Below are 13,454 nucleotides of genomic sequence, written 5' to 3' on the forward strand. Positions count from 1 at the left end.
AAAAACAGCAAACAAAAGAACCTAGCAGCTGTCATTGGTACAGAACTCCCAAAGGCAGTGAATTTCAGTGGTGGATGAAGGAGCTTATAGTCTCTACATTATATCTGCCTTCAGCTTCCCCTTCATCATATTGAAATTCAGCGTCACAACCACCCTTAATTTTTTTACAAGTACAATATCACTTTTTCCAGGCTGTGTATAAAATAACCTGTTCTGCCCATTCATCATTTTTGTTGCCTTTTCTGGACCTTTTCCATCTTCTCAATATCCTGTGTATATTAGAGAAATATGTATTTTCTAGAAAACCAGTTTTCAATCTATAGAAATATTCTAAGTGCAGATTTACCTGTTGAATGCCCCCTCTAGCCAGCTCAGAGATGGATTTTAACCAACCTTTTAATATTTATTTTTTTGGTTTGTAGAAGCATCATGCCTGGCTCCCTGAACACACCCCAGAATGCATTGTTCTGTGACATCACAATTACCATCGGATACGTGGTTTAAGACAGTATTTCTCAAACTTTTGAAAGCTGTCCCCCTTCAGGAAAATGAACCCGATTGCCCCTTTGCACCCAGCTCCCCCCTTTAACCAGAGCCTCCCATCTTTCTGTATACATCTGTCTTGCCCCCTCACTCCAGCTAGTCCTTTTTGCCTACCACAGTTTGAGAGATGCGGGTTTAAGACTTCAGGGGCCAAATCCTTAGCTGGTGTAAACTGGCATAGAGCCATCCTGATGGACATCTGAGACTCTCTGGCCCAGGATTCACTGGGGATATCCTCAATAGACAGGAGCACCAAGACTATCTCACAGAGGAGTGCGCGTTGGGAGAGAAGCTAGTTTAAAATTTACTAATATGCTGGCTGCTCCCACAGCCTGGTTTGTGGTGACCTTTATACTCGGACCCTACCTGGATGAGGGAACAGCGAGTCCCCTACCCACCCATTATTTCCTCCACATATTGACCAGACATGATGGCTGCACTTGGATTCAAGACAATTAAGGGCTGTGTGAAGCTACTGCTATCGTGGTTAAAAGCATCTTCAAAAGGGCTGGAAGGGGCAGGGATAGGGCAGGGTGAAAGTGCCCAGATGTTAGGAGGGGAGCAGAGAGGAACTACTGCTGTAGCTTCTTCAAGGATCGCACAGCAGCTGCACTCCCTTTCTATGCCCTAAAGCCCAGGGGTTGCTGTACTTGTTTCAAGGTCAAAGCTTCCAGGTTCTGCACCTTTTCTCTGCTCCCAAGACAGAGCTATACCTCAAAGGTGGAAAGAGCCCTAAATCTGCAGTTCACCTATATGAGATGCAGCCAGATCTAAGACCAAGTTCATTTGAAGAACACTGAATATTTAGCACATAGCACTGTTTAATCTGTTGCATGAAGGGCAGCATAATTTGAATCTTGCTCGTGTAATTAATTGATAAGCACCTTGTGACAAAAAGTGTTATCTGCTTCATGAGTTAGTTTGTATTGATCCAGAAAAATATCTGTTGAAGCTGGTGTTGCAAAATATATATCACCAAAAGCTGTTGATAAATTTACATGTCAAGCCTTCTACAGATCTGGTGTAAGACAAAAATACATAACTCAGCAACTTTTTAACACAAAAATCTCTTTTGATCAACCAGGTATATCACAATGATCTGAGGAAGCATTCTGCATATTGAAATAGAAGTCAGACTAAAACCATGCCTTCTGCAGTTTTATTATCTATATTTACATTTATATTAATATACTTTTTTGGTTGTAGTGAGGTTTCATTCTATTCCAAAAAGACACTAGTTGCTTATTTTGTCAAGAGAAAAATCTAGAAAATACTGAAGATAAGCCTTGTCTATAATCCTTTTGCGGTTTTAAGCAACTCTTACAGAAATTAAGAGACAGTTTAACAATGTATAATGTTAAGTTTCTATTTTACTGAAAATATATCTAAATATAATCGCCAGTTTCTGAGCAACTAGTAAAACATGATGTGTCACGTTCATTGTCTAACATATGCCTATGCGCTCTCTAATTTGTGTTGCACAAACTTGGAATATAAAACCATCAAGAATATGAAGGAAAATTAACAGGAACAAAATTTACAGCACTGGTTCCCAAATTAGCAGGGGGACTACAGAAAGCTGGGATATTTATTCCACCTACTTGCTTTCAGCTGCTTCTGCTGGTGTCCAGTCTCTTCTTTGCAAAGAAGAACCTAGGGCCATTTGTAAACAATGAGAATATCCTCTAGTTGTCTCCACTAGTAGCTGTGCTAAATAAAAGGAGGAAGGGCTCTCAAAGACCAAAGCTACCATATAAGCAATTGTTGTAGTTGTCACAGGGTCTCTGAATCTTGGTGAATGGCCCAGTTAACTTGGAAATGGGAGGGGAGATGGTTCCTTAAGGAAAAACTGTTATGAGATGTGGTCCATAAGACCCCTGGTTTAGAGTCTGTTCTCTCTTCTTGAATGAGGATGTTTTAGTGAATCAGCCCACTTCCCATTCCAGATTGTTGATGACTAAAGAGATACAGCCGAATCAGATATAGGATTCAGGTTTGTTTGATTGTAGGAGGATGAGTGTCACAGACGCTTGAGGTAGTGAAGATGGTTGACCTATAATGACCTAGAAATAAACCACGGTCAGTGTAGCTGATGCCAGTTCAGATGTTGTCAGATCAGCTGATGAAGTGATTGCCAGAGTTGTGGCTATGGTCAATGGAGCCCATTGGTGGAACTTAGAGGGGACTGTTGGCAAGGTGTTCTCCATTAGGGCCATACCTTTTGCCAATCACTTCTCGCAGGTGTGTAATAACCGGAGTTTGTTAGTTTTCAGGGCATGCTACAAGTTGAATCTTTTCTCATGTGATCTGTAAGGAAATGTGTGATGGATGAGGCTGGGTGGTGGTAGGAGTGGGACTCTGTTTTGTGAGGTTTGATAAATCAGTGTTTATCTTTGTGCTGTTGCTGCGGGATTGTGACCTGGGCTAACTGGTGAGATATTTACCAGTATTAGTGGCTTGGGATGGGCACCCTTTGGTTTGACGTAATAATCATTTAAACAAACGAATGAATAAATAACTTTGAAGCAGTTTGACATGTGGCGTGTGTGTGTGTGTATACACCTATATAGGTAAGGATAATGAAGGTTTCATAAATTCACCAGGCAACTTGCTGAGTAATGGCAAATATGTTGATAAAAGTGTCGCTGTGTGTGTGTGTGAGAGAGAGAGAGAGAGAGAGATCCTCAGACAGTTACTCTTTCATCAACATATTCGCCATTACTCAGCAAGTTGCCTGGTGAATGTATGAAGCCTTCATTATCCTTACTTATGATAAAACCCTTTAGATTTCAAACAGGTGAACAGATGTTTCTCTTTTTAATGAAGGCATCTTGAACATTTTCAAAAATTATATTGAAAAAGCCCTTTGAATTAGTCAATCTATTCTGTAATTTCATTATTATTTATGTAGCTTTTTCTATTTTATTTTTGTCACTGGTTGATTGTCGACTATATTCTTGAACCATAGGGGGCTCTCCCTCAATTATACCCAGCTGTGATGTATCCCTTTTGATTTCGTATCTGATTTAACTTACATAGTCATTGAATTCTTGCTCCAGTCTGAATTGCACAACATGAGGCTGATTCAACTAGCACTTAGGGTAATGGGAGTCTTTCCCCTGACTCCAGTGGGCATTGGATGAGGGGGCCCCCTGTGAGTTGTTAAGCAGTATTTGTTGTGACGTGGATTCAAGATGGGATTTCCATAGGAGTTCAGCATCCTGCTTATATTGAATTTGGGTTCTTAACTCCCTCAGGCCCCTTTGAAAATCACAGCCCTGAAAAATACAAATGTGAAGAATGAAAGATTGGTGGATTTCCTTATCTGGCCTGAGAACTAGTATCAAGGCAAAACTTCCCAGTAGCTGAAATGCCATTCCAACTTGACTTGTATTAATATGAGAATTTCCCAGTTATTCTCAAACTCGGGTGGACACAGTTAGAACAGCTAAAAGGATGATTAACTAAAGAATGCAGCAACTCTAGTTTTTTCTTGAGTATTTATGAAACTTACAGCAGTTGATATTGTAACTGTGACATTGGAAAACGCTAACGCTGGTGCCCAAATCCACTGCTTTGTGTTAACACAATGTACTCTCTTCTTCCATTAAATGAGATGGAGGATGATAGTAAGTCTTTTTTTTCTAGGAAAATCCTCCTTTCGTGTTAGTGTGAATGAGGAATAACTCCGCTAAAGCAGTTACACTGGTGTCTGAGTCTACTGGAGCCAGTCCAGTTTTTCCTTATTTACACCTGTGTAACTGTAGTGGAATCAGTGCACTTATATTGGTGTGAAACGGGCATATGGAAGATCAGAATCATGCCCCTAAACTTGTCTAAATATCTGAAAGTTGGATTTTGGCTTAGGTGGAATCAGAATATAATATATAATACAAACAGCAAAAGGTCTGTGGAAAAAATGGAAGCTAAAAACTCTCTGAGATGCTCTTCAATAAATGGAAGTCTAGACTCTCTATTGTTGTCTTAACACAAGGTAAAGGAAATTAAAAGCAAAGGTCATATATTATAACTTTAAAAGTCTTCTCATTGTTTAAGCATAAAATTAGAAGTGATATTTCTGCTATTTTAGATAGGGCTATCCAAAGCCCATTGAAGTCCGGGGAAAGACTCCCAACTGACTTCAATCAGCTTTGGATCAGACGACAAATGTTTTTGTATTTTAACTTAACTTCATAACATATCTAGGGAAGAGGAACCAGAATGAATGGCCATTAGGAAAAAAATGTCCGTCATGCACCAGACTGCCCAGAAAGAGAGGAGGGGTGGTGGGTGAGAAATATCCTGGCGCCCTCTTGGCTCTTTTATACAAGCACTGTAAGGTCTTGAATGAACGGTGGTAAGTGAAAAGTACTGATTATTCATAACTTAATTAGAAGTAAGTTGAAAATTCAATCAAAATTGGTTCATACTTTGAATTTAGCAGAAAGTTAATTGCTCCTACAATAAAACATGAATTAATTTTGAATGAATACCAAACTAATGGAGAGAGGCAACATGCTCAATTGTGCAATTGTTTTAAATCTTCAAAAATAGAAAACAATCTCATTCCTTCATTTTAATATACTGTACAATGTGTCTCATGAGCTGCAGTTTTCAAGGTAAAATGTTGGGCTATGTAAAGCTAACAAATGAAGTGAAAATCCATTTGGAGTCAAGGACCGTGTAAGACTCCATTAGGGTTCTAGTTCTCCCGGTCTCACTAACTTTACTTTTTTCGTTATAGATCTTTCCAGAAGTAGTCGTGTGACGTTATCAGTACTAAATTGCATAACCTGTGCTAGTTTGGCTGAGCTGGGTGGAGAGGAAGGGGTGAATTTGGCCCTGTCTTCTAAATTATGCCAGCTAGAGTGGACTTTTAAGGACTGGGAATTGCTGGAACACATAGTCTTCTGGCTATTCACATAACATGCCTCCAAAGCCTGAAGAAAAATATGAGGTGTGCACATGAGCAGAATTGGCCTGATTCTACTATAGTTGATGTAATTACAGGTGAAACCTATATGAATGTGCAAGAAGGAGAAGAGTGTGTAGAGAGATGCTATGCCACAGGTCACCCTTTCAGGGGGAAGCCATATTGTGGCTGATTGAATTTATTCAGCACAAAGCAGTAGGGGCTATCAGTTATATTGGCAGTGTAATACACCCCAAGAAGGCAGCATATACAAATGAGTTGAGATAGTGCCCATTTCCTAACTCCCCAGAACCAATTAGTTCTAGGATAGGGTGACCAGACAGCAAATGTGAAATATCGGGATCGGCGGTGGGAGATAATAGGAGCCTATATAAGAAAAAGACCCAACAATCGGGACTGTCCCTATAAAATTGGGACATCTGGTCACCCTATTCTAGGAGTGCAATGTGATGGGGCTGAGGTTGGGCTGAATGGGTCAAGGGTCAAGTGACAAGTGGTCAAATGATGCGAGGAAGAAGGGCCACTGCTTTGGTTGACTTTGACTTTGTATCTCTTACGGGCTTGGGTTTTTAAATGTACTTCTCGGGTTTGGACAGGTGCCCTTGAGGTCTGGACTTTGCAATAAATCCCCAAATCTATATAAAATGATTCCCGAGCCCTTTTTCTGTCACATGGGGTATAACATTCAGAAGATTTGGGAGTGTTTAAACACTAGGTTTTTATTTGGGCCCCATCACTTCATACACTTTTTTTTTATTTCTTTTTAAACACCAGAATTGCACACACAATTATAACCTACAATCAAATTCAAAAGATCTGTCTGCAGCACACTTGTGTCGTACGCATACCAAGCAGTGCTCGTGTGAGATGCAGCTAAACAATAGGAAATGGTACAAGTAAAAGCTCTGCAACAGACACTTTCAATATCGCAGTCTAATTATGCTGTCTTTTTTCTTTCTTCCTCTCTCTGCCTTTATTTTTACACCGTGGATGTCAATAGCTCAATCTGCAGATAAACATCCAGCACTTTATTTTCTGCTTTGTTTTTCTGCACGTATTGGACAGATAATCCCATCGGGTCCTTTCTTATTATGGATTATCCCCGCAGAATGCCCTGGCTGTAAGCACTCCATGACAACAAGGTTATTGTAAAATGGCTTTTTCTGCCCTTTGAAGTAGAGCTATAACAACTAGAATAACTTTTATGAGGCCTTGTGGGGATCTTGTTCTTTATGAAACTTGCTGATTATGTACAGAGGGCAGAATAAATGGTTTTGAGGATTTTTTTTAAATAAATGAAAGGCAGAGAAGGAAGAAGGGTCTGTTGTTATGCAATTGCCACACAAAGAGCCAGGTTCTCCACTATGTCCAGCGTACTGGATTCTCTGCCCTACCTCCAGCCTCTGACCCTGTGCCATCAGGGGATTACTGGTTCCAGCCACTCCCCCTTCCTCACCTCCATGCAGAAAGGAGGGAAGCATAGAAGCTGGCAGGGGGTATCCCTACAGTCCTCTGCGGGGAGGTTTCTTGGTGCTACATGAGCAGAGCGAAGAGAGCAGAGTGGGGAGACCAGAATCGAGTCCAAAATGCTTAAAACACGTCAATGTATTTAACAGCTTCAAGTCAAATATTCTATTCATCAATTAATCTCTAATGATCATTTAAAACTTCACAAGCCTGTCGCTTTTAGAGCTGCCAATTAAGGGGAACACCTTCCCTTTTGTGCCGTTAGTCCTTGAGACGCTGCCTCTCCGCTGCATTGGCCCTGGGTTACACGTGGAGCAGTTTCACAAGGCATAATGGCCAAAACCAGCAGGGGGAGGGGCAGGCTGGTATCTGCAGGGCCTCAGCATGCTTCCTGGCAGCCACCTTCTGGGTCTGGCTCATCTCTGTGGTTGGACATTTCCCCCCCCCCCCCAATGTGCAAGGGTTCCCTGCTTCTCCTCACTGCTGAGTCATTTCTTTCAGTGCTGTGAACCAAATCCTAAACCCGTGTGGTATTACTCTCTCCTTACACAGGCACAGCTCCTACCAAAGCCAATCGCAGTCATGGGGCGTTTTTGCTGAATGTGGATTGAATAAAAAGGATCAGGTTTCCTCTCCCCACCCCCCAAGGTCTAGCCAATAATCCCCATTAGTGCATCGTAGGAACATGCAAGTACAGTGCTATCTGTGCACAGGAACATCTAGGGGCCACAGCTCATGTGGGGGGGGGGTCCACTGTGCAAGGCTCTGTATGAAAGCATAAAGACAGACCCGGCTTCAAAGAATTTACAGTCTAAATGGACAAGATGTCAGAGGGGTAAAGAAGGCACAGAACATTAAAATGACTTTCTCAAGGTTGCTCAGCCGATCAGTGGCAGAGCCCGGACTAATACCCAGGTCTCCAGAGTCTGAGTCAAGTGCCCTATCCGCTTGACCATGCTGTCTTTCTGATGGGGTCTCCTGACTTGTAAGAACATAAGAATGGCCATGCTGGGTCAGACCAATGGTCCCCTAGCCTAGTATCCTCCTTCTGACAGCGGTCAGTGTCAGATGCTTCAGAGGGAATGAACAGAACAGGGCAATTATCGAGTGATCCATCCCCAGTTGTTCAGTCCCAGCTTCTGGCAGTCAGAGGCTTTAGGGACACCCAGAGCATGGGGTTGCATCCCTGACCACATTGGCTAATCGCCATTGATGGACCTATCCTCCGTGAATTTATCCAGTTCTTTTTTGAACCCAGTTATACTTTTGGCCTTCACAACATCCCCTGGCAATGAGTTCCACAGGTTGACTGTGTATTTGTGTGAAGAAGTACTTCTTTGCATTTGGTTTTTAACCTTGCTTATTAATTTCATCAGGTGACCCCTGGTTCTTGTGATATGTGAAGGAGTGAATAACGCTTCCCTATTCATTTTCTCCACATTGTTCATGTTTTTATAGACTTCTATTGCATCCCCCCCTTTTCTAAACTGAACAGTCTCCATTTTTTAATCTGTCCTCCTATGGAAGCTGTTTCATATCCTAATCATTTTTGTTGTCCTTCTCTGTACTTTTTCCATTTCGAATATATCTTTTTTTGAGATGGGGCAACCAGATCTGCATGCAGTATTCAAGGTGTGTGTGTGTGTGTGTGTGTGTGTGTGTGTGTGTACCATGCATTTATATAGTGGCATTAGGATATTTTCTGTTTTATCTATCCCTTTCCTTCTAGTTCTTAACTTTGTTAGATTTTAGACTCCATCCGCACATAGTTCTCTGAAAACATCTGCTCAATCTATGATGACTCCAAGATCTTTCTTGAATGGTAACAGCTAATACAGACTCCATCATTCTGGATGTATAGATGGGATTGTTTTCCAATGTGCATTACTTTGCATTTATCAACACTGAATTTCATCCGTCCTTTTGTTGCCCGGTCACCCAGTTTTGTGAGATCCCTTTGGAACTCTTACGCAGCTTTGGACTCAACTATCTTTAGTAATTTTGTATCCATGGCCAACTTTGCCACCTCACTGTTTACCCTTTTTTCCAGACTTTATGAATGAACGTTATGAATATGTTGAACAGCACTGGTCTTAGTACAGATCCCACTATTTACCGTTCTCCATTGTGGAAACTGACCATTTGTTCCTAGTCTTTTTCTATCTTTTAACCTTTTCCTGATCCGTAAGAGGACCATCCCTCTTACCCCATGACTGCCTACTTTGCTTAAGAGCCTATGGTAGGGACCATGTCGAGGGCTTTCTGAAAATCCAAGTACACTATATTCGCTGGATCACCACTGGACTCTTCCGTCATTCCTTTGTCCCTGTCACCCTGAGCAATGTAAAACATAGCTCTATAGCAGTGCATATAGAGGGGAGAAAAATGTCTAAAGTGTGTTCGTAATGAAACTTATTATGCAAATCATCTTTCCTTTCCTCACCAATCCTGTCTCCTCAACTTATCTCCATGGAATCCTAGTACACTCCTAATTGTACTATGAAAAAATAGTGCAGGGGTCACAGATATCACTTCCGCAAAATTCACATTATGGTTTTCCCAGCATGTGCAAAAATTAGCTGGGAGGAGATCGCAACCTGCATAAAAGTTGAGCCCTTGCCAAAGCAAGCTTCAGAAAACTTAAGGTGAGCTTTAAATAAAGTAGTATTTATTCGTGGAGCTACATGGGGTCTCAACTTTGTGTATTGCACATGCAGAGATGTCCCGTTTGGTTCCCTTCTCCAAACACCTACACTGAAGGAGTCTTCTAAGCCTTCTCTTTTCTTGCTCCCTGGATTTTGTTGTTTCTGGAACTTTTTTTTTTTTTTTTTTTAAAGGAAAAACTCATTGATCTCAAGAACACTCTTGAATCCAGCACTGAAAAGAGATACTGATGAGTCACTCGCTTCCAAGGTTGCAAAAGAAGGAATGATTAAATACCCAGTGGCAAGTGTTTTCAGAAGTGGCATTTGAAACCTTGCTTTTGCACATGGGCTCTTGTCGGAGGACACTGGAGAACAGGAGTGAGGATGTCAGTAAAAACTGCTTTTTGCTCAGGGGAAAAAATGCATCACAGAGGAGAAAGGAATCAGAACATCAATAGGTAAATGAAGCATGCTGCGTCTGTGGATTCAATCTGCCTAGAGTATTTGATCAGCAAGTTTCATTTTCACAGAAGAGAGAATTTAGAAGGGAAGTTGCATACAAGCATCAAAAAAAGCTATATGGATTTGCCACAAATAAGAGGGAAAAACATCCCCAGCTTGTATTTCGTTTACTGTTAAAAGGCTGGGTAATATACATCATAGGCCAGTCTCTGTCATGCTAGTTGAATTGAAACTGGACATATGCTGCAAATTTGTAACAGCAAGGGCAGTTAATCACTGGAACAGAACACCAGGGAATGTGGTGGATCCTCCATTCCTTGGTGTCTTTTAAATAAAGATTGGATTTCTTTCGAAAAGGGATGCTCTAGTTCAGGCAGAAGCTACTCGAACTCAGTGCGATCACTGGGTGTAATTTTACAGCCTGTGTTATGCGGGATGTCAAACTAGATGATCACAGTGCTACCATCTCATCTTGAAATGTATGAATCTCTCTTTCCAGGATCTTGTCTAGCCCATATTGCCAGTGTCTTTGGCTCCATGGAAAGGCAATTCATGGAAAGTTCATTTCTCTGCTTTTTAGACCTATTGTGTGATTACAAGAACAAGAGCCTTTCTTTTATCTGCACCATCCAGGACAGCTTGCTTTTTATGTTACCACTGCAGAAATGTCCCTCTTGATTCTGTGGCTGACAATGTGGCTGCATTGAGGTCAATGGGAACTTTGCCACTAACTTTGAAGCTGACCAGATTTCACCCTATAACTTTGCTTCTGTTCTGCAGAGTGAATAGAATTGCCTGTTTTCTGAGACTTGTATATTTCCACTCTTGCCCATTCCTAACCTCTCTTTCAACCGTCCCCTGCCAGCCCTCCTCATACACCCAACCTCATTTCTATAATTCACTGAAATTCAGTATCTCTTTGTGGTGGGGCAGAGAGGCCCTGCACCAATAGAGAAGGGTTAAGGGCCTATGAGCCCAACTACCCCCACCTGCTATATCTGCAACCAAGGCCAAGCCTGGAGGGGGAATAAAAGGAGAGAGTCTGGCTCAGTTCAGGACTAAGTGGCCAGGAAGGAGGCTGGAGCTCTGCCTTAAGGGAGTTTCTTCTACAGAGTTCAGGAGAGCTGGGCCAATGGGAGGACCCTAAGGAGCGAGCAAGGAGTGAGCAAGACACTGTTTGGAAGCCAAGGCGGAAGGAAAGGGCAGGGACACCCTGCAGGAAGATGAGGGCGGCCCAGTATTGAATTGGTTTTAGTTTATTTATTTTTTATTTTAGAATACGTTGTGGCTAAGCCCCTCCAATCACTCACCCCAAAAGGGATGGGATTGAAGGGACAATTACTGATTGGTTGGAGTTCACCTCAGTGGACGCTGGAGACCGAGACTTCTTCCCCCGGGGTGACCTGTGGTCATGCTGGGGGGCCTGGAAGGTCCAGAAGAGGGCACTGTTTTAGCATGCCATTACAAGTCCATGTGCAAACATTTTGTCGTGTGGATTTAGTGTGAGGAAAGGTATTGGATCAACCACTTCAGAGACTGATTCCCACTGTGTGTCCACAGAATAAGGATTGTAGAAGGGCAAGCTTCCCTTCATTGCTCTACCAGAGGCCCTGAATCAAGGAGGCAACCCTATTCAGGAAAGCATTTAAGATTGCTTAAGGCCCATGGAAGTATGGAAAGCCCAGGGAAGCCACCCACATGAAAGTTAAGTATATGCTTAAATGCTTTGCTAAATAGGGATGGAAAGCATGTGCTTACATTCTCTCTGGAACTGGAGCTAGTGTGTGTCAAGCTACCACTCCCTAGTAGAGAGAAGGTGTCCAGCCCTTCTTTATCTCCAAAGGGACTAAACTTCACAGTTGACCCTTACATCATACTTAACCTGTTGCCAACCGGTTCCCTGGATGCAAGGCAACAGCCAGGGGGATCTAACAACTGGCTCTGCCATGTACCACTGGGCATCAGCAATGTAAGAGCAGTCCCTTATCCCGAGGCTACTGTATCACATGCCCTTGGAAAGAAAATGTGCTTTATGTGGTGGCTGTTACCATGTACATGTAAGACAGGAAAAGTTTGTCTAGGTAACATTGCAAAGGAGACCTGGGCTAATGATCTAATCCCACTGATTCCACTACTAGGGTGATAAGGCAAAACATTCTCCATATTATCTGCTAATAAATGCTGCCACAGGCACTAAGATGATGCATCAGTGGTCACTCTCTGCATCCTCGTAGTTGTGAGCTGATGAGGCCCTAATTGATTGAGTGCTCAAGAGAGAATCACAGGTGCAGAAAGTGACTAAATCCCACCACTTGCTTGACGGCACCAGAGCCTTGTCAGGGGATTCTGTGCGGGGAAAATAAATAAAGCCAACAACAGAAAAATACTTGTGTTTATCACATGCTAGAAGCAAATTAAGAGAAGTTCCAAAATAAGTGTTTGTGTTTTTTTAACACTATAAGAAGTGTGTGTGTGTGGGGGGGGGTGGAGACAGCAGTGAAAGTTAGTAGATTTTTGCTTTAACGTTAGTCACAGTTTTGCAAGAAGAGGCTGTACTTGTGCTTATATTTCCTCAGTGATGCTGTCAGTATATGAGACAGATTCAGGTCTATGCTGAGTTAATGTTAATCATGCAAGCTGGATGCTTTATATTCAAAACTTGAAGAGAATCCTCTCAGATTTTTGTATCTGTATGTCCCTGTAATTGTACATATCTTATTTTTTTTTCCTTCCAGGCAAATACTCCCAATATTCATAATATTTCACTATGTCATAGTTAAGCCTCATCCAGCTATTTGCACTGCCCTTCTTAGACCCTTTAGTTCTCTCTGTCTCTGACTTTTGATGACCAAAAGCAAACACCGTAATCAAGGTATGGGCTTGTCACTGATGTGAATCATGTCCTAACTCCTGCATAGTTCAGAATTCCCCTTTCATGGACCTTAGCATTCTCTTTGCCTTTTGTCCAACCTCTACAGGGCACTGAATGTTTGCAAAGCAGCTATTGCCATACATGTTAACATTTATTAAAATTGCAGTCTACCTCCATCAGATACAAATATACGCTGGTGGGGGATATCATTAAAATCATTTCAGGAAGTTTTTTGCTATTAATGAGAGAGCTGTTGGCCTTTGATGGCCTCAATTTGTATATCCAGGTTTCGGAATCACTTACCAATGAAGTAACCAAATCATTAGCATTCTTCTAGTATTCATTGAAAAACCATTAATCACAATAATATCATCTGATGGATATAATGTGTACCTCATTAGGAATTCCATTTGTCTAGCCAACAGACAGTATGGCAGTTTGTGTTGAAATACGTCTCAATAATCTCTTAATCACAACAAGGAGCCTCTTTCATACACTGTCACTTGTTTAAAATGGCCTTTTTACCACGGGG

Source organism: Terrapene carolina, unplaced genomic scaffold, assembly GCF_002925995.2.
Source record: "Terrapene carolina triunguis isolate 2854851 unplaced genomic scaffold, T_m_triunguis-2.0 Scaffold131, whole genome shotgun sequence".
Taxonomy (NCBI): domain Eukaryota; kingdom Metazoa; phylum Chordata; order Testudines; family Emydidae; genus Terrapene; species Terrapene triunguis.